At 40.3% G+C, this 22535-nt stretch overlaps 1 protein-coding gene across 2 annotated transcripts in view; it reads right to left on the reverse strand.

The window, feature by feature from the left end:
• Positions 1-22535, reverse strand: part of LOC105030609 (transient receptor potential cation channel subfamily M member 4) — a 194322-nt gene that overhangs the window by 168731 nt on the left and 3056 nt on the right. The window lies entirely within an intron of this gene.

The following is a 22535-nucleotide window of genomic DNA, read 5'->3' on the forward strand; positions in this document are numbered from 1 at the left end:
AGGGGATTTATCAGGCTTCTAAAGACTGACAAAATCTCAAGTTTGGTCATAGAGCAAAAGCCATGGTTCGCAGAGAGATTCCAAAGCATTAGAGGGATCTCATTGTTGAAAGATATCAGTAAGCAGAAGGGTACAAAATAATTTCCAAAGCATTCGATGTACCATGGAACAAAGTGAAGGCAGTCATCATCACATGGAGAAAATATGGCACAACAGAGACATTACCAAGAACTGGATGTCCCTCTTCTTGCCTCAAGTGGAGGAGTTTAAGTATCTAGGGGTCTTGTTCACAAGTGAGGGAAGGATGGAACGGGGATTAACAGACGGATCGGTGCAGCTTCTGCAGTAATGCGGTCGATGTATCGGTCTGTCGTGGTGAAGAAAGAGCTGAGCCCCAAGGCGAAGCTCTCGATTTACCAGTCAATCTACGTTCCTACTCTCACCTATGGTCATGAGCTTTGGGTCATGACCGAAAGGACAAGATCCTGGATACAGGCAGCCGAAATGAGCTTTCTCCGCAGGGTGGCTGAGCGATCCCTTAGAGATAGGGTGAGAAGCTCGGTCACCCGGGAGGAGCTCAGAGTAGAGCCGCTGCTCCTTCACATCGAGAGGGGTCAGCTGAGGTGGCTTGGGCATCTGTTCCGGATGCCTCCTGAAGGTGTTCCGGGCCCGTCCCACCGGGAGGAGACCCCGGGGAAGACCTAGGACACGCTGGAGGGACTATGTCTCCCGGCTGGCCTGGGAACGCCTCGGTGTCCCCCCGGAAGAGCTTGAGGAAGTGTCTAGGGAGAGGGAAGTCTGGGCATCTCTGCTTAGACTGCTGCCCCCGCGACCCGGCCCCGGATAAGCGGAAGATGATGGATGGATGGACATTATACAGTGTGGAGAACAAGTATTTGATACACTGCCGTTTTTGCAGGTTTTCCTACTTACAAAGCATGTAGAGGTCTGCAATGTTTATCATAGGTACACTTCAACTGTGAGAGACAGAATCTAATCAATCAAACAAACTCCAACCTCTCCACAATGGCCAAGACCAGAAAACTGTGTACGGACATCAGGGATAAAATTGTAGACCTGCACAAAGCTGGGATGGGCTATAGGACAATAGGCAAGCAGCTTGGTGAGAAGGCAACAACTGTTGGCGCAATAATTAGAAAACATGATAGGACATGATAGGTTATTGCAGTGTTGCACCTCCTGGGGAATGAGGTATGCGAAAAAAGAATCAGCATTCTAGGTCAATCTGGGTGGAAATGGCATCATTGCAGAAAAATATATTAAGGCACCCCTTTGCCACCCCTTGTGGAGGATTCAGGTTGGGTCTCTGTGTGAATAATATACCTGGTCTGCATTTTCAATGTGTCATGATATAATGCACACATGAAGTGTATGCATCCATGATTTTACACTGGTCAGCCATTTTGTCCGCCATCTGTAATATATCTCTTATTTCTTACAACCCTATATGGAGGCACATATGTGACACCTGTACACCAACAGTCAGGAAAATCAGATTAGCGCTCGATTTTAAAGTAATTTTATAGTGGTCGTTAGAGTAAGCATAAAGGGATATTTTCTGGGTGGAATTGGCATGACTGTGGAAAAAATGCATTAAGACGTGGCCTGTGGCGTCCCTTGCGGAGGAATCGTTTCAGCTGTCTGTGTGAATATTCTCCCTGGTCTGCATTTTCATTGTGTCATGATGTAATGCACACATGCAATGTATGCATCCATATTTTTTAATATTTAATTTGCATTTTATTGCATGACATAAGTATTTGATCACCTACCAACCAGTAAGAAATCCGGCTCTCACAGACCTGTTAGTTTTCTTTAAGAAGACCTCTTGTTCTCCACTCATTACCTGTATTAACTGCACCTGTTTGAACTCGGTACCTGTATAAAAGACACCTGTCAACACACTCAATCAAACAGACTCCAACCTCTCCACAATGGCCAAGACCAGAGAGCTGTGTAAGGACACTCATAAAGTGAGGGAAAAACTTATTTGATACACTGTTGATTTTGTACATTTTCCCACTGACAAAGAAAAGATCAGTCTATAATTTTATGGTAGGTTTATTTGAACAGTGAGAGACAGAATAACAACATAAAACCAGAAAAACGCATGTCAAAAATTAACCCTCTTGGGCATGGAGTTCACAAGAGATTCACAGGTTGCCACTGGAGTCCTCTTCCACTCCTCCATGATGACATCACGGAGCTGGTGGATGTTAGAGACCTTGCACTACTCCACCTTCCGTTTGAGGATGCCCCACAGAAGCTCAATGGGGTTTAGGTCTAGGGTATACCCTCAGCATCTTTAGCAAGCAGTGGTCGTCTTGGAGGTGTGTTTGGGGTCGTTATCAGGTTGGAATACTGCCCTGCGGCCCAGTCTCCGAAGGGAGGGGATCATTGTCTCCTTCAGTATGTCACAGAACATGTTGGCATTCATGGTTCCCTCAATGAACTGTAGCTCCCCAGTGCCGGCAGCACTCATGCAGCCCCAGACCATGACACTCCCACCATCATGCTTGATTGTAGGCAAGACACACTTGTCTTTGTAATCCTCACCTGGTTGCCACCACCCACACTTGACACCATCTGAACCAATTAAGTTTATCTTGGTCTCATCACACCACAGGACATAGTTCTAGTAATCCATGTTCTTGGTCTGCTTGTTTTCAGCAAACTGTTTCAGCAAAATGCTTTCTTGTGCATCATCATTAGAAGAGGCTTCCTTCTGGGCCATGCAGACCAATTTGATGCAGTGTGTGGTGTATGGTCTGAGCACTGACAGGCGGACCCCCCACCCCTTCAAGCTCTGCAGCAATGCTGGCAGCACTCGTCTATTTCCCAAAGACAACCTCTGGATATGATGCTGAGCATGTGCACTCAACTTCTCTGGTCGACCATGGCGAAGCCTGTACTGAGCGGAACCTGTCCTGTTAAACCGCTGTATGGTCTTGGCCACCGTGCTGCAGCTCAGTTTCAGGGTCTTGGCAATCTTCTTATAGCCTAGGCCATCTTTATGTAGAGCAACAATTTCAGATCCACAGAGAGTTCTTTGCCATGAGGTGCCATGTTGAACTTCCAGTGACCAGTATGAGGGAATGTGAGAGCGATAACACCAAATTTAACACACCTGCTCCTCATTCCCACCTGAGACCTTGTAACACTAACAAGTCACACGACACCAGGGAGGGAAAAAGGCTAATTGGGCCCAATTTGGACATTTTAACTTAGGGATGTATACATTGTAGCAAAGTGTCATTTCTGAAAATATATAATCAAATATTTGCAAAAATGTGAGGGCTGTACTAATTTTTGTGAGAAAATATATATTATATGTATATATATATATATATATATATATATACACACACTCACCTAAAGGATTATTAGGAACACCATACCAATACTGTGTTTGACCCCTTTCGCCTTCAAAACTGCCTTAATTCTACGTGGCATTGATTCAACAAGGTGCTGATAGCATTCTTTAGAAATATTGTCCCATATTGATAGGATAGCATCTTGCAGTTGATGGAGATTTGTGGGATGCACATCCAGGGCACCAAGCTCCCGTTCCACCACATCCCAAAGGTGCTCTATTGGGTTGAGATCTGGTGACTGTGGGGGCCATTTCAGTACAGTGAACTCATTGTCATGTTCAAGAAACCAATTTGAAATGATTCGAGCTTTGTGACATGGTGCATTATCCTGCTGGAAGTAGCCATCAAAGGATGGGTACATGGTGGTCATAAAGGGATGGACATGGTCAGAAACAATGCTCAGGTAGGCCTTGGCATTTAAACAATGCCCAATTGGCACTAAGGGGCCTAAAGTGTGCCAATAAAACATCCCCCACACCATTACAACACCACCACCAGCCTGCACAGTGGTAACAAGGCATGATGGATTCATGTTCTCATTCTGTTTACGCCAAATTCTGACTCTACCATCTGAATGTCTCAACAGAAATCGAGACTTATCAGACCAGGCAACATTCTTCCAGTCTTCAACTGTCCAATTTTGGTGAGCTCTTGCAAATTGTAGCCTCTTTTTCCTATTTGTAGTGGAGATGAGTGGTACCCGGTGGGGTCTTCTGTTGTTGTAGCCCATCCGCCTCAAGGTTGTGCGTGTTGTGGCTTCACAAACCTTGGTTGTAACGAGTGGTTATTTCAGTCAAAGTTGCTCTTCTATCAGCTTGAATCAGTCGGCTCATTCTCCTCTGACCTCTAGCATCAACAAGGCATTTTCGCCCACAGGACTGCCGCATACTGGATGTTTTTCCCTTTTCACACCATTCTTTGTAAAACCTAGAAATGGTTGTGCGTGAAAATCCCAGTAACTGAGCAGATTATGAAATTCTCAGACCGACAACCATGCCACACTCAAAATTGCTTAAATCACCTTTCTTTCCCATTCTGACATTCAGTTTGGAGTTCAGGAGATTGTCTTGACCAGAACCACACCCCTAAATGCATTGAAGCAACTGCCATGTGATTGGTTTATTAGATAATTGCATTAATGAAAAATTGAACAGGTGTTCCTAATAATCCTTTAGGTGAGTGTGTGTATATATATATATATATATAGTGAAGGAAAAAAAGAAAATCAATTAATAACATTTTATGGATTTTTTTGTTGTTATTCTGTCTCTCACTGTTCAAATAAACCTACAAATAAAATTATAGACTGATCATTTCTTTGTCAGTGGGCAAACGTACAAAATAAGCAGGGGATAAAATATTTTTCCCTCACTGTATGTGTTTCTTTTCTTTCTCCTCTACATGTCCAGGGGCTGTATTCACAACTCATCTTAAGGCTAAAAGTACCTCCTAACTTTAGGAGTTACTCATAAACAAAAGTTGGCGTGTCAGTCCTAAATTTAGGACTACTAAAGTTTCGTTCTAAGACTATTCCACAAAGAGTTTTAGCCCTAAAACCAGCTCCTAAATCAGTGCAAAGTCTCTAAGACTAAATCAGAAACAATCCTGAAAAAGCTGCTGCCAGCTATCTGTCTCAAAATCTGGTTGACGTTTTAGAAACATTTATTGATAGTTTTAACAAGGTATCACTTGAATCACGAGGGTATTATGATCATAGTAGAGCTAGTCATGGATGCAATCACTTCACCAACAAACATAAACAATCCAATAACATGATCAAGGTTGTGACAACTCTGCGCTACTTAGCTACAATGCAGTTATGCAGAGCAGATGAACTATGTATATCTCAGTCATCTGTCAGTAGAATATTACATCAAACAATAAATGCCCTCCCGAGACCCCATATCATGTCGAAAATAATTTGTTTTCTTCATGATATTCGCCAACTACAAAGGGGGCGGTCCGCGACAGGGCATGCATCGTTATACTGCAGTACACCACGGCACATAACAGTGTAAAAAACAGGACAAAAACAGGACAAAAACATAAAATAATAAATAAGTATGGCCACCGGGTGGCATCTGTGAAAACGTCGACACCTGCCTGAATCTGCTGTTATTGAAGCAAAAAAAAAGTGTATTAATATAGCACAATTCTTACATAGAACCAAATCAATGTGCTTTACAAAGATATAAAAATACAAAAGTACAAGAGCATAAAACAAAAACTCAAATTAAAACATCAAAACAACATCATAATAATAAAACAGAATAAGAAAATAGAAATTGAATAAAAGCGGGATAAAAACCTGAAGCTATAATATTTGTAAGGCTAAACAGTGTGGTTAAATTTAAGTGCTCCGTCATAGGCACGTGAAAAGAGAAGTGTTTTTAACCTGGATTTAAAAATATGTTAGGGGCACATCTAAGATCTTCTGGTAATTAATTCCAGTTCTGTGCAGCATAACTTCTAAACGCAGCTTGACCATGTTTAGTTTGAACTCTGGGCTCTATTAGCTGACCTGTGTTCATGGATCTAAGAGCCCTGCTCAGTTTATATTCTTCAAATATATCAGAAATGTAATCGGGGGCCTAAACCATTCAGTGATTTATAAACTAAAAGCACCACTTTAAAATCTATTCTGTAACTGACTGGAAGCCAGTGCAAAGATTTAAGAACCAGAGTGATGTGCTCTGTTCTCTTGGTCCTGGTTAACATTGTAGCAGCAGCATTCTGAATGAGCAGCAGCTGTTTTACAGTCTTTTTGGGGAGTCCAGTTAAGAGGCCATTACAGTAGCCAACCCTAATAGAGATAAAAGCATGGATGAGCGTGAAGTGTTTACTGCTTTTAATTCAAGACTGTGACTGTTTTATATGGCCATAATAAAACATAGAAATCGGTGGAATACTGTCTACTATAATCTTATTCATGGATTTCTATGTGTTGCTGTGTTCGATTCCATGAACTCCCAACTATCACACAACCTCTGATATTACTGAATCATAATTTAGATGTCCGATTTTAAAAAGTAGCCGAATACAATGTTTTTCCCACCAGACATCTTTAATACAATATGCCACAGAAGACCCAAACAAAAATCTAGTTCACGTATGTAACATAGCGCATTTACATAAAGCACGTTTCGGTTGTAAAATGGACAATAGGCTACACGTTCAACCCATCATTGATTTATTAATATTGTGACGTAAATGTTTTTTCCTCTAAAGTTTCTATTAAAATGGTGTTTGAACAGAACATTTTATTTGTTTGTTTACAATGTACTAAAGTCGACAAATTACTGTTAATCACTCCACATTTAACCGAAAAAGAGAACCAGGTGAGACAAAGTGCCTGTTACAAGACTTGTACTGTCACATGTTTAATCAGTTATTAACACTAGAACGGCCAGGGCTTTTAGATGAATTATTTTTTATTGGATGTCTTACGGAACATGAGAACAAGAAAGCTTAGTTCAGTCGGCCCACAATAAAAAGCGTTGATCGTTGTTGCCATCCCTGGATTAGAACCTTAGAGCATTTCAAAATTAGATCATTTTGTCATGCATTAACATCACGCTGAGTTTAAATATGACGCTAGACACCATAAGGCATTGTGTTAAACTGACTAACGTTTCTTATTAAGTTTACCTCCATCACAAATAGAATCTATGAACTGTATGGCATTTGCCACTGGCCGTTTTAACAGCCTATTAGCCATTCGTGAATGACATTGATACAATAACTATCAATAAAGGTGGCGATAACTGACTTTTTCATCAAGTGAAAAGATGAGAGATTCATTTAGCCAGCGACATTTTTGTCTATCCTGAACAAATCCTAATACATAATTCGAAATGCCACCAGAAATTGTTGCAATATAACAGTAAACAATTTTATTTTAGACTTCCTATAATGTAGCTACTGTAGGTTGTAGCCAGCAATGTTTTTGTCTATCCTGAACAAATCCTCTTTTGCCACTGGCTGTTTTAACAGCTTATTTGCCATTCATGAATGATATTGATACTATAACTATCAATATAGGTGACGATAAATGACTTTTTAGTCAAGTGAAAAGACGAGAGAATCGTTTAGCCAGTGTTTTCCTATCCTGAACAAATCCAAAAATCCACCAGAACTGTTTTATTTAAGGCTTCCTATAACATAGCTACTGAAGGTTGTAGCCAGTTAAGTTTTTGTCTTTCCTGAACAAATCCTCAGGCATAAAGTGTTTTGACTGAGACGAACGCGGGACCTGTTGTGCCATAGTCCGCATCTCTAACCACTACGCTATTTAAACTAGGGGTAGTCAATCAGTCAGTCAGCTCTTCTAGGCCGGCTCCGGTTACGCGGTCCAGTAAAAATTACTATTTCAAAGAACACAGGCTATAGTACTTTTGTTTGTTTAATAAGGCCCTAAACATACATTAAATGAAAACCCACCATATTTAAATTCTTGATAGATAAATCCATTCAAATGTTTTATTACTAGGCCCATACAGATAAAACGATTTGCATAAAGCTAACCTAATATCAAAGAGTTATGGAACACTAGTAATTAATTACTGTGATACCTTTGATGAATTACATAGGAAGGTGGATCATCTTCATGGTTCTATAAAATAATCAGCGAAATTTTATATAGGCCTATTCAGACAGGTTATATGTTTCATATTTTGTTTGTCTCCTAATAAAAAAGGAATTTCATTCATTATAAGTTTAAAAGGTTAAACAGATTTTGTCCCATTGTATGTGATCAACATTGATCAACTATGTTGATCAACATTAGGGTACACTTCATTCTCATTCTCATGTTAATTCACATTCAACCACAAGGAGCACAACCCTTTATTTGGGGGTATCGCCCATGAAGAGTGATTTGTGCCTGCCTGGGTAGTATCTGGCCTGTATTTTGGTGTACTTTGAGTTGTATTTAAGATTGGTGCGCTTCAACCATAATTAAAAACCAATGGTAAATACAGTAGTCAGATTTGTATATTTTTCTGTTAGCATGAAGCAATTTGATTTCAAAAACACATCTTGGCTGCCTAATCTCGTAGAACTCCTTAATATCAGCATATCCAACAGCAATTTGGAAGAAAAATCTTGCACAGATTAATCAAGTCATCAAAGTTTATGATGATCGTTAGTGACATAAAAATCCTGAACAAATCCTCTTTTGCCACTGGCCATTTTAATTGTTAATTGGCCATTCATGAATGACATTGATACAGTTAAACTGACTGATGTTTTTTACTAAGTTTACCTCCAGCACAAATAGCGACTATTTATTGCATTAGCCACTGGCCGTTTTAACAGCGTATTAGCCAGTAATAAGCTTTACCGGTCTCTAATAACTTACTGGAATAGTCATAAGAATTGAGCCAGTTTGTCTATCCTGACCCAAAAGAAATGCACGGATGCATTCTTTGAAAATCCACCAGAAACAGTCGTAATATAACCGTAAACTGTTTTATTTTAGGCTAACTATTATGTAGATATGGACGGTTTTAACCAGCAAAGTTTTCATCTATATGGAATTATTCATAACGCGTACTTCGCTTCGCCTGCGAGGAGATGCGAACTCGGGACCTATAGTTCCCAAGTCTGCTTTCAGGGCAATTCCACGCAAATGTCAACCTTGCTGTGAAAAATTAAAGTTATCATAAAAAAATCAAAACCCTTTCTAAGTTGTCCATTTAGATCTGTATTTTATTGTATTGATGTGCTGTCATGTAAATTTTAAGGACATTTCTGTTTATTCACCTCAGATAAGGTGTGCACAGATACTAAAATAGCTTTTTTTATACAAACCTATTTCATGCTTTAAAAAGAGGGATCAAAGACTCCTTTAATTATACTTTATGTTGATAGTAAGGATTTTGCAGAAAGATGGGGGCATGACTGAGAAATAAATACACTCACTTTGTTATAACTGCATTTCCCTTTAAATTTATAAAGGCTATATTTAGGAAGTCACGACGCTTAAGTGCTGTGTCACGTCCGTAACGATTAAATCATGCATGATTTGACCAGCGCATATTTGTTTAATTAATTAATTCATTTATTTATTTCAAGCAATATAATGACACATAACAAAGGCAATCAAGAAGCATTCTGATTAAATCAATACGAAAAGATAAATTCATCAACATTACAATATAAATCGAACTATTGCTTGAAATGGAGTGGAAAGAAGTCAAACTTATTTAAACTCACCTTGGTCTTTCATCATTTTACTGTTAAAAAAACACCACACATATATTAAATTGATCTCTATTACTGTACATCAGAACTTTTTAGAAATCAATTAATACTAGTACCATGGAGTGTGCGTGCACGTGTGTGAGAGAGAGAGAGAGAGAAATATGAGACGCGCCTTCTGTGATGACTCACTTTCTTTCCCGCGCACGCCCTCTGTGGTCAAAGGCAGTTATTTCTGTGGTGATTGTAGATCTGCGATTTCTGGACAAAATCTCTACTTTATTTGCAGTAATTGGTAAGTATTTTGGGCGTCTCTTTCACACAGATCGTCTTGATCCTCCTGACATCCAAACCAATATAAACGTGGCAAAAACCCATCGGGCCTAATGAAATGAAGTAATCATTGTGATTTTGACTTAAGACAATAATTTTGCAATAATGTGGCTATTTTAAAGCACGATTGCGCATTCAACAACGCAAAACGGGTATAAACATTGCGATTAGTTTGACACAAAACATAATATTGCGATCATTGTGACATGATTGCTTTTTTGCATGCAAAAAAAAAAAAACGCTCTCCAGACTGTTTGTTCTATATAGACACAGGCCAACACACTGTTACAATCAGACAGCGTTTCAATTCACTGACGGGACTGAGGGGAAACCGGTGCTCTTAACTCCGGAGAATATAGATATGATAAACTGCATATATAATGATTATGTATCTTAGCATTATCAATTCCATATCTTTCGGGGTCTAAAGTAAACACCTTGATGATAAAAACACATTATCAAGCAAGCAATATCATGCCCGAATTGAGTTTTGAACATGCTCACATGCCGGTTACAGTTTAGCAGCATGAGAGATATGCGTGAACTAATCTATAACACGGTGATTTCAGTTTAAATTTGATTAATTGTGCAGACTTACCTTACTGATGTCTCAGATGTTTGTTGTTTCAAATAAAAAGAGACACACAAAAAGGTCTCTGTTCAAGTTTTCCAGCGTCAGCCAAGTGATGATTTCGGAACGGTCACGTCCATAACGGAAAGAAGTCACATCCGTAACGTCCGTTTTTCCTCATGAATGGATTTTTTAAAACTAAAATAAAATAAATAATGTATGTTCTATAGAGAGCCGACACTCATCCATTCGGCTAGTATTATTTATTTTGGCTTGTGCATTTTAATTCACAGAATTTCAACAAAGTATATTGTCTCCCACAAACGTGCGTCTTTTTTTTGTCACGTCCATAACGCATGTGTATTTCCCTCATATTAAATATAAAACGCATGTGTAGATTGATATTTTTCTAATGTCTGTACTCCTTTATTAAGGGAGTATGGACATATAAACAGACATTTAAATATATTGGTATTAAATGCATTTTCTGAGAATTTATATTTTATGTTTTGACTGCAAATGTCACGTCCATAACGCTGGAATTGCCCTTCAGTAACTACTACGCTATTTAACATTGGGTAGTCAGTCAGTCTCTCACTCAGGCACTCAGTAAGAGACATTCGCTCTTCTTAGCCGGCTCCGCTTACGCGGTCCGGCAAAAATACTACCCCCTATTATCGGCCATCGTGCCCAATTATTGGCCACCTTACTATTTTGTTGAACTAATTATAATAACTTTTTTTGTATTACAAATGACAGATTGCAGTGTTCTCTGAAGTGTCTACTAAAAAGTTCTAACCAGCTTTCTTGCCTTCAAGTAAAGAAAAAAAATATGGATCACTTTGGTATTACATGAAGTCTGGTCTGTCGCACAAGTCGAATTTCACAAATTGCAACTTGTCTAAAACAATATCCATACATGAAATTTAAAAATTTAAATTAAAAATGGAGGTGGGCTAGCTGAAAAGGTATATTGATTAGCAAAACGTACCATTGCTTTCCAGTCAATTTAAATTTTGAACTTGAAAGGATCAACTACCCAGACCACTAGAAATGGCTGATAGCTACTATTAACAGAAGAGCTTTCGCTTCAGATGGGCGTTCAAAGCATCAAACTCATCAAACTCAATCGAACATGCTGCTAAATGAACATGATTCTATAAAATGTCCACACAATTTGTAAGGAGTTTAAGATGCGATGGATGTCAGTCGACAAAAAAAAAAAATCACAGAGAAAATACCCTGAACAAAATTATAAATGCAACACCCCCATTTATCCTGAGCTGAACGCAAAGATCTAAGACTTTCTCTATGTACACGAAAGGCCTATTTCTCTCAAATATTGTTCACAGATTTGTCTAAATCTGTGTAAATGAGCACTTCTATGCCGAGATAATCCATCCACCTCACAGGTGTGGCATATCAAGATGCTGATTAGACAGCATGATTATTGCACAGGTGTGCCTTAGGCTGGCCACAATAAAAGGCCACTCTAAGATGTGCAGTTCCATCACACAGCACAATGCCACAAATGTCGCAAGTTTTGAGGGAGTGTGCAATTGGCATGTCCACCAGAGCTGTTGCCTGTGAATTGAATGTTAATTTCTCTACCATAAGCAGTCTCCAAAGGCGTTTCAGTGAATTGGGCAGTACATCCAACCGGCCACAAACTGTCAGAAACCATCTCAGAGAAGATCATCTGCATGCTTTTCGTCCTCATTGGGGTCTCGACCTGACTGCAATTCGTCGTCGTAACTGACTGGAGTGGGCAAATGCTAACATTCAATGGCGCCTGGCACTTTGGAGAGGTGTTCTCTTCATGGATAAATCCCGGTTTTCACTGTACAGGGCAGATGGCAGACATCATGTGGGTGAGTGGTTTGCTGATGTCAACGTTGTGGTTGAGTGGCCCATGGTGGCGGTGGGGTTATGGTATGGGCAGGCGTGTGTTATGGATAACAAACACGGGTGCAATTTATTGATGGCATTTTGAATGTACAGAGATAGCGTGATGGGATCCTGAGGCCCATTGTTGTGCCATTAATCCACGACCATCACCTCATGTTGCAGCATAATAATTAGGGGTGTAACGATCCATCTACTACATCGATGTATCGATTTATATTCCTATGATCCAACTACATCGATCTGTGCTCAGCAAGTTGGCCTTCCAGACGACATATATCGATCTAACATCATTTTAAAATGTAATCAATCGATTGTATCGATACTAGGAAATAACCCATTGGATTTAAGCATGTCAGACTTTATATGAATGTTTTTTCTTAGCACTTTTAATGATAAAGGCGATAAACGTTACTCGATTCAGTCTGCCTATCCGTGACGTCATCGCCCCGTGCCAGCAGCAGCGCAAAGACAACAAAACATAGCATGGCAGATGGCAGAGAAGAAGCCGACGAGCGAGAAATTATCAAGCCACCATTTCGGTCCAGTGTGTGGAAACATTTTGGCTTTTGCAAAGACGGGGATGTTCTAAATAAGTCGCTCGCTGTTTGTAGGATATGTAAAGGTCAAGTAAAGTACAAATCACGACAAATCTCTCCAACCACCTACTAAGGCGCCATGGGATTTCACACAACAAATCCCAAAAGTGGTTGCACTTTATTCAAATAAAATGTGAATGCATTTGCCATTAATTGTTGTTTACTTGTTTGTTTATATCCATAATTAATTGATACATGATTCCCTTACAAGAAACAACAGGAATCTAGGAAACTTCACCTGGACTGTCCAGTATCCAGGTATTTATTTCAGTCAGACTGGTTGAATTCTTGGCTAAAAAGTTACTGAATCGATTTCAAATCACTGAATCGTTTCGGATCGTATCCTTCTAAATGAACCAATATCGGCCCTGAATCGTATCGACAACCACGAATCGTGATACGAATCGAATCGTTGTTAAAATTAATTGTTACACCCCTAATAATAATGCATGGCCCAATGTTGCAAGGATCTGTACACAGTTCCTGGTACCTAAAAACATCCCAGTTCTTGCATGGCCAGCATACTCACCGGACATATCACCCATTGAGCATGTTTGGGATGCTCTGGATCGGCGTATATGACAGCGTGTTCCAGGTCCTGCCAATATCCAGCAACTTCGCACAGCCATTGAAGAGGAGTGGACCAACATTCCACAGGCCACAATCAACAACCTGATCAACTCTACGCTAAGGAGATGTGTTGCACTGCGTGAGGCATATGGTGGTCACACCAGAATCTGACTGGTTTTCGGACCCCCCCCGGGACCCCCCGAATACAGTGAAACTGCACATTTTAGAGTGGCCTTTTATTGTGGCCAGCCCAAGCGCGCCACACAAGCCCTGAAAAGTGAAGCCAAAACGTCTCGATCGCCCCCTGGTGAGTGGTCCCAGTATAGGTCATAAACCCCGCCCTCCCCATGTTATTCAATGGGACACGAGACCAACTAAACAATTAAATTACCCTTCAAATATCTTTTTTCCGAAGCTGGTTTCTGTCATTTACTGTAGTTTGTATCACGCTAATGTAAATTCAAGAGTTTGTTTTTAAAATAAGTTTGTTTTTAGTTAGTTATTTAATGCTCTAAAAACGATGGTGTGACGTCGTGATTCACAGCTGTGATTGACAGCTATCTGAGCCGAGGAGCCACTGAATCTTCGGAGGACTGAGGAGATTGGAACTTTACATTTAATCTCTAAATTTCTATAATTGATGTAATTTCACACGGACATAATGGGTTGTTCTGCAGTACATTGTGCTAACCGATCTGGCATTTCCAATCAATCTTTGAATTTTTTTCGGTAAGTTAAATTTATAAGCTATTTAATTAGTAAATAAATGTAATGGGCTAGCTAACGTTAGCAAAAAGACAACAAGCCTCGTTAATAGCCATGTTAATAGCTAGCAGGTGATCGTTAGCTAGAAGTTACCAATTATTTTTGTATTAGCCCTATTCTAAATTAAGGTTAAACATGATGTAAGTTAGGCTATAACATATCGTCTAGGTTTAACAAGCAAAGGTTGTACTGTACTTGGACTTGCGATTGATTACGGTATGCGCATTCTGCGAGGGAGAGTGAGGGCGGGGCACAGGGGTGGGGCCGTTGATTTCACGGCTGTACGGCTTTACTTCCTGCTCGCTACTGCGCATAACTACTGCGCAGAACTGGTCCCAAGATCGCTATCTGCGCAGACGCAAGTCCAAGATGTCAGCGCCGTATCAGGACACTGGTGGCTTCATTTTTCACCAATGGAAAAGAGCTACAGTCTATGGGCCAGCCTAAGGCACACCGGTGTAATAATCATGCTGTCTAATCAGCATCTTGATATGCCACTCCTGTTTGTTTTTTTAACACAGAATTCTGATAGTTACTTTCGTAACTCCAATTCTATGAGCGGAGCTTCTATTGGTTTACCCCTCTGCCAATAGGCAGGCATTGAAAATTTTAATTCGCAAATCACACCTCTCATAGCCATCTGCCCCATGGATATAAAAGAGGTCGTCATACTCTGGTCTGTCTCCCGACATACAGTGGGGAGAACAAGTATTTGATAAACCGCCGATTTTGCAGGTTTTCCTACTTACAAAGCATGTAGAGGTCTGTAATTTTTATCATAGGTACTATTCAACTGTAAGTGACGGAATCTAAAACAAGAATCCAGAAAATCACATTGTATGACGCTCCACTCATAGAACTGGAGTGAGCGGGATGGAAGCGGCTCTGTGTCGTGGTTATTCCGTTTTGTTTGGCACTTATCTCGTTGGTGAGGTAGGAGACCGGGAGGGAGTACATCTTGGTCTTCTACCTCACCAACGAGATAAGTGTCAAACAGGACGTGGCGTGGAATAACCACGACACAGAACTGCTTCCATCCCGCTCACACCAAACACATACGCTGGCGCACTGATAAACAGCCCCAAACAAATGCACACACGGCACCAACCCAACCAGTACCTCCTCCATCAGCCAATACTGAATCGGAGCGTCTGAGGCCAGCCCAGAGAACATGCCATGACGCGGCGTCGACAGCGCACAAAGGTCACTGACCCTCATAGCAGAGGTCAGAGGCCAAAAAAACGCTTTAAGGGACAGCATCTTAAACGGTATCTGATCAATCGGTTCGACCGGCGCGTCACACAGCGACTCCAGAACCAACGCCAAATCCCACTGTGGCAACGTCCGCGAAGCCACCAGCCAGAGACGGCGGGACCCGGCCAGAAACTGTTTCACCAAGGGATGACTAAATACAGACACTCCATTGAACCCTTCATGACACGCTAAGATCGCACATGCGTACACCTTGAGCATGCCAGGGGATAGTTGCTGCTAAACAGATGCTGCACAAGGAGGGCAAGACATAAAAGGTAATAGTTAAAGAGGCTGGCTGGAAGGAAGGAAAAGATGTGGTAGTAAAAAGATGTACAAGCAATAGGGATAACCGCACCCTGGAGAGGATTGTGAAACAAAACCCATTCAAAAATGTGGGGGAAATTCACAAAGAGTGGACCGCAGCTGGACTCAGTGCTTCAAGAACCACCATGCACAGACGTATGCAAGATATGGGTTTCAGCTGTCGCATTCCTTGTGTCACTCTTAAACAAGACACAGCGTCAAAAGCGTCTCACCCGGGCTAAAGACAAAAAGGACTGGACTGCTGCTGAGTTATGTTCTTTGATTAAAGTAGATTTAGCATTTCCTTTGGAAATCAAGGTCCCAGAGTCTGGAGGAAGAGAGGAGAGGAACAAAATCCACATTGCTTGAAGTCCAGTGTAAAGTTTCCACAGTCAGTGATGGTTTGGGGTGCCATGTCATCTGCTGGTGTTGGTCCACTGTGTTTTCTGAGGTCCAAGGTCAACGCAGCCGTCTACCAGGATGTTTTAGAGCACTTCATGCTTCCTGCTGCTGACCAACTTTATGGAGATGCAGATTTCATTTAATTTCCAACAGGACTTGGCACCTGCACACAGTGCCAAAGCTACCAGTACCTGGTTTAAGGACCATGGTATCCCTGTTCTTAATTGATCAGCAAACTCGCCTGACCTTAACCCTATAGAAAATCTATGGGGTATTGTGAAGAGGAAGATGCGATACGCCAGACCAAACAATGCAGAAGCACTGAAGGCCACTATCAGAGCAACCTGGGCTCTCATAACACCTGAGCAGTGACACAGACTGATCAACTCCATGCCACTCCGCATTGCTGCAGTAATTCAGGTGAAAGGAGCCCCAACTAAGTATTGAGTGTTGTACATGTTCATACTTTTCATGTTCATACTTTTCAGTTAGCCAACATTTCTAAAAATCATTTATTTGTATTGGTCTTAAGTAATATTCTAATTTTCTGAGATACTGAATTTGGGATTTTCATTAGTTGTCAGTTATAATCATCACAATTAAAAGAATGTGTAATGAATGAATATAATATACGTGTGGATGAGAACCGCCTATTTAGGAAAAGTCATGGAAGCAGGAGGGTGTAGCTTTATTTTAATTACAAACTCAAACACCAATTATGGTAGGCATTTGGCGGTTCTATGACCCCAGGATTAGTAGACATTTTATTGGACTTAAGTGCATAGTTTCTGCTTGGCTGTTTTCCTCAGCCCCCAAACACATTGGCACTCATTTATCATTCTTGCGTAGAAACGGGCGTATATGTTGGCGTAAGATTTTGCTTACACTCCTCTCACCGCCTGATTTATGAAGCAGTGCGTACCTTTAAAATCCAGGTGTACGCAATACCTGCCCTTGATAAATGCCGCGGCTGAAAACGATCGTCATTAGAATAACACGTCCCTATATATTCAAGTCTCCGCTTCCCCCACGCCCTCATTTTACGCCATGGACACACGGAAGACGGCAAAAAAGAGAAACTTCTCTGACGTGGAGATTGAGACAATCACAAGGGAGGTAGAAAGAAATAAAATTATTTTATTTGGCAGTTTAAAAAGCGGAAAAAAAGATGATGATGTGATGTGGAGTACCATTCATTCACAATAATTGCATGACAATTTGTAATATTCGTCTTATTATTTTATATTTATTATTAATGACGTTTATTGTTATTTAGAAGAAGAATGTCGTTATTATTATTATTTCTATTATTATTATTATTTAAAAGATGAAGAATGTCATTTTTATTATTTTGTCAGTCTGAATTATATTTTGGTCATTAAAAGCCTTTTATTACTGAACCCAGTCCGTGACTGCCGGGCCTAACCCTGAAACGTCATGTAAAGCGCACAGGCTCGCATCTGAAGGAATACATATAAATCAAATGCTTTGGTAAAGTCACACAAATTAAACATTGAAGTCCATGTTGCACAAAAATAAACACTGAAGTTTGTAATTATGTTGTTGTTTTTTTTACAGTGGGTCATAATATATCATATCTTTTAGTTTGTCAGTGCGTTAGGATATTTTTTCTGTGCATTTCCGCACTAACTCAAAACGTGCGTACACCACCTCCTGAGCTGGCGTAGGATTTGAGAGTGCCGTACGCCAACGTCCATATTGATAAATCTCAAAGTCATCGTGGTTTTGGGTGTACGCCAGGTGTACGCTGGAAATTTGGTGTACGCACTTTTGATAAATGAGGGCCATTGGCTCCACAATGCTTCTAGAGCATATCATTCCCTCTTCCCACCCAAACACATTTTGCCATTGAGCATCAAAACTATGTTTATTAGAAGATCTAGGAATCATACAAAACAAGAAAAAGAAGTCTAGTTTCTCCAGCCCACAATTTAAAGGGATGAATGCTATTGCCCTCATAGGATTCAAATCTGGGTCTTCCACGTCAAAGGCGATGTCTTTAACCACTACACTACAGAGTTATACATTTACCTAGTGTCGGTTTAGCATCTGGACATTAGATCAGTTTGTCACATTGTAACATAACCCCAAGTTTGAATATTTTGCTAGAAACCATTAAGCATTGTTTAACACTAACGTTTCTTATTTTATTTTTCTTCCACCACAAATAGCATCTATGTGCGGCTCTTGTAACTGGCTGTTTTAACAGCTTATTAGCCAGTAATAGGGCCTACTAGTATGTACTAACTTACAACTTGGAATAGTCATAAAAACTGAGCAATTGCTAGCGAGACTGCTGATTGACTTTACACTGCCAAAGCTATTTCATTTCATGGCACAACAACGCAAATTTTTCATTCATTTGTGAATGTCATTGATACAATAACTATCAATATAGGTGACGATAACTGACTTTTCTATCAAGTGAAAAGACTAGAAAATTGTGGAAACCCTTCCTCTTTTACTGCCTAAGGGGTTGTGATCTAGCCTATTTCAACCCAAAAAGCATATACGGATGCTTACTTCTAAAATCCACCAGAAATAGTCGCAATATAACCGTAAGGAGTTTTATTTTATGCTTACTATAACGTAGCTACAGAAGGTTGTAACCAGTAAAGTTTTTGTCTATCCTGAAGAAACCCTAATGCATCATTTGCTTTGATTGTGGCAAGGCTCGAACACCGGTGCCCTGCGTGTAAGTCTGTGTCTCTAACCACTACCATGGGGAGTTAGTCATTCACTCACACACTTAGTAAAAGCTCTTCTTGACCGGCTCCACTTACGCGGTCCTTCAAAAACATGTCATTATAGATTAATCACAGTCTATTGTCTATTTTTGTTGTTATATTATGTTCTTGATAATTTAACTTGCATTAAAAATGAAACAGAGCAGTATATATTACAGCCTTGTTGCACTGTTTATTGTCCATCCCCTTCACTTGACTTGCTTCAGCTGTACTAGTTAGCTATGCTGTTTGTACTGATCCAGGATCTTCACATCACGTTCATATATTTACATTATTAGTGACATAAATATGTAAATTTAATATTTTTACACTGTATATTGAATATATTATGTTGTTGGGGATAGTAGCCTACATACCCTAATCAAATCGTCTTTTCACCAGTCATCTTTGTTTCTCGTGAAGTCTATTGAAAAAAATCTGTGATTCTACTAGAAGTAATCTGAAATGTTAACAAATGTTATGTGGATTGGGTGTAATTTAGGCTTTATTAAGGTTCAATGAAAACTAGGATCCACTTGTTTTTCTGATATTACTTGTCTTTGCTACGACAGGACCGGTAAGGTCCTGTATGCAATATTGCCAGATAATTAACAGTCACCTGTGAAATACGCATCCTCGACAAAATAAACGCTCAAACGCAATTTTTTCTATAAAACCCTATCTGTAAATGGACCTGCCCAAGCCCATTAAAAATAGCCCATTAAATAGGGAAACGTATCCATATGGCAACACTGTCAATATGAAAAGTTTACTCCTACAGTGACATTCGCAGTATTTCGATGATAGGCTATTTAGTGTATGAGCACATAATTATATTTTACCATATGATATTTTGAGAAGGTGGCCACCTTTGACTTTTATATTTGCAGGAAAATCCCTGGTCACAGAAGGAGGAGGGTAGCTTTCAAAATGGCAATTTTTATTTTTATTACAATCTCAAACGCCAATTGGCATAGGCACTTGCCTGTTCCAGTGTTAATGACTGATCTATATGTGATGATTCAAGATAAAAATTTTGGTTCTTTATGGCAGAGGTTCTGTTTCCATTCAGACACTTTCAAAAACTCTGGGACTCCACTAGGTCTAACTGTTCAATAGTCATTCCCAAAATAAACACTTTCTTATATTTTAAGACCAGTCAAAGAGTGCTCAAATGGAGAAAATATTGGCCTTGTAGCTGTTTTTTTTCTTCACTAGCTCCTTCTGGGACAACGTGTATAAATAAATAAATATATGAGGCTCTAAAAAGATTACAAGTAGGCTTAATACATCACATTAGTGCTATGTACAATTATCTCTTGTAATAGCATTACTGAATATGGTTCAGCCCCTTTGTTTTTATCTAATTACATAAAATGAAAGCGAATACATGGCATTAGGTGATTACAGACATGGTTTTGATGTTGACCAATATAGCGTCCGAAAATACACGGCTCAAAAACATTAAGGGAACACTTAAATTACACATCTGGGTCTTGATTAACTAAATATATTAAAGATCAAAATCTTTACTGTACATTGTGTAATTCGTTTGAAAACAAAATGACATATCAACGGTCAAAGGAAACCCAAATCACCAACCGTTTGAAGGCCGGGTTCAAACTCACACTGAACCTCAAAGTAAACAATTGAAATCACAAGCTGTTCCAACTTGCGTGAATTCCATCATGGCAACTCATAATGTGACTCAGTAGTGTGTATGGCCCCCATGTGTCTGTATGCACTCCAGACAATGTCTGGGCATGCTTTTGATGAAACAGCAGATGGTGTCGTGGGGGATCTCCTCCCAGACCTGGATCAGGGCATTAGTGTGCCCCTGGACAGTCCGTGGCGCTACTTGGCAGCATCGGATGCACCGATACACAACATCCCAGAGGTTCTCAATTGGATTCAAGTCTGGGGAACCTGAGGGCCTGTCAATAGCATCAATACCTTCATCATCCAGGAACTGCCTACACACTCTGGCCACATGAGGCCGGGCATTGTCCTGCCCACTGTAACAGCGTATTGGCAGATGCCAATTGAGCTGCATGGTGCTGGGCTGTGAGCACAGGTCCCACTAAAGGACGTCAGGCCCTCATGCCACCCTCATGGAGTTGGTTTCTGACAGCAAAACATTAGCCCGCTGGAGGTCATATTGTAGGGTTCTAGCAGTGCTCCTCCTATTCCTCCTCACACAAAGGAGCAGATACCAGTCCTGCTGCTTGGTTGATGCCCTTCTATGGCCCTGTCCAGCAATCCTTGTATAACGGCCTGTCTCCTGGTATCACCTCCGTGCTCTTGAGCCTGTACTGGGTGACACAGCAAACCTTCTTGTGATGGCACGTATGGATGTACCTGTGCAACCTAAATGGGCTGCAGGTACCGCCTCATGCTACCAGAAGTGACATGGACAATAGCAAAACGGGGGTTGCCTTGCTTGATGCCTCTCCAGTGCATATGTTGTCACTTTCATTTGCACCAACACAGGTGACACTGATTCACAATCATGTATGCCTCCTCACTGGACAGATTGTTATCCCTTAGTATAACTGACTTGGTGTTATACTGTGATGACTCTGTGTTCCCTTAATTGCTGGACCACGTAAGCGGACCGGCCTAGAAGACCTACCTGCCTGCCTGCCCGCCCACCCCTTACTAAATAGCGTAGTGGTTAGAGATGCGGACTGAGGAACAACAGGTCCTGTCACAGCCAAAACATATTATGCCTTAGGATTTGTTCAGGACAGACAAAAGCTTCGCTAGCTACAACCTTTAGTATCTACGTAATAGGAAGCCTAAAATAAAACAGTTCTGGTGGATATTAGGATTTGTTCAGGATAGACAAAAACTTCGCTGGCTACATGATTCTCTCGTCTTTTCACTTGATGAAAAAGTCTTATCGTCACTTATATTGATACTGTAGTTATTGTATCAATGTCATTCACGAATGGCTAATAAGCTGTTAAAACTCCAAAAATCCATACAGTTCACAGATGCTATTTGTGATTGAGGAAAACTTAATAAGAAACGTTACTCAGTTTAACACAGTGGTTAATGGTGTCTAATGAAAACTTGGCATGATGTTAATGCGTGACAAAATGATATAATGCCAAGAGGCTATACCGACATCCAGCAGAAGTATACCTCTGTAGTGTAGTGGTTAAAGACACAGTCTTTGACAGGGGTGACCTGGGATTCGAATCTTGGGCAAAAAAATGATTTTGGGCCGGCTGAACTTGGCTTGCCTGCTTTCTTGTTTTTTTTTTGCAGTACATTTGGAATTTGAGAGAGTATAGATTTTGTTTTACTTGTATTTAACAATCGCTTAAGCTCTATAAGGGAATTTTGTTAGAAATCTGACTGTAAGTATGCAAATGCTTGAGCAAGAGACGGGGCAGCAGCGTGCAGTACTGTACAGTACTCAGCAATAAAAAAAAATACAGTTCTCACAGTCACAGATATCGTTTATAAACAAAGTCCAAAATGG

Source organism: Esox lucius, chromosome 5, assembly GCF_011004845.1.
Source record: "Esox lucius isolate fEsoLuc1 chromosome 5, fEsoLuc1.pri, whole genome shotgun sequence".
Taxonomy (NCBI): domain Eukaryota; kingdom Metazoa; phylum Chordata; class Actinopteri; order Esociformes; family Esocidae; genus Esox; species Esox lucius.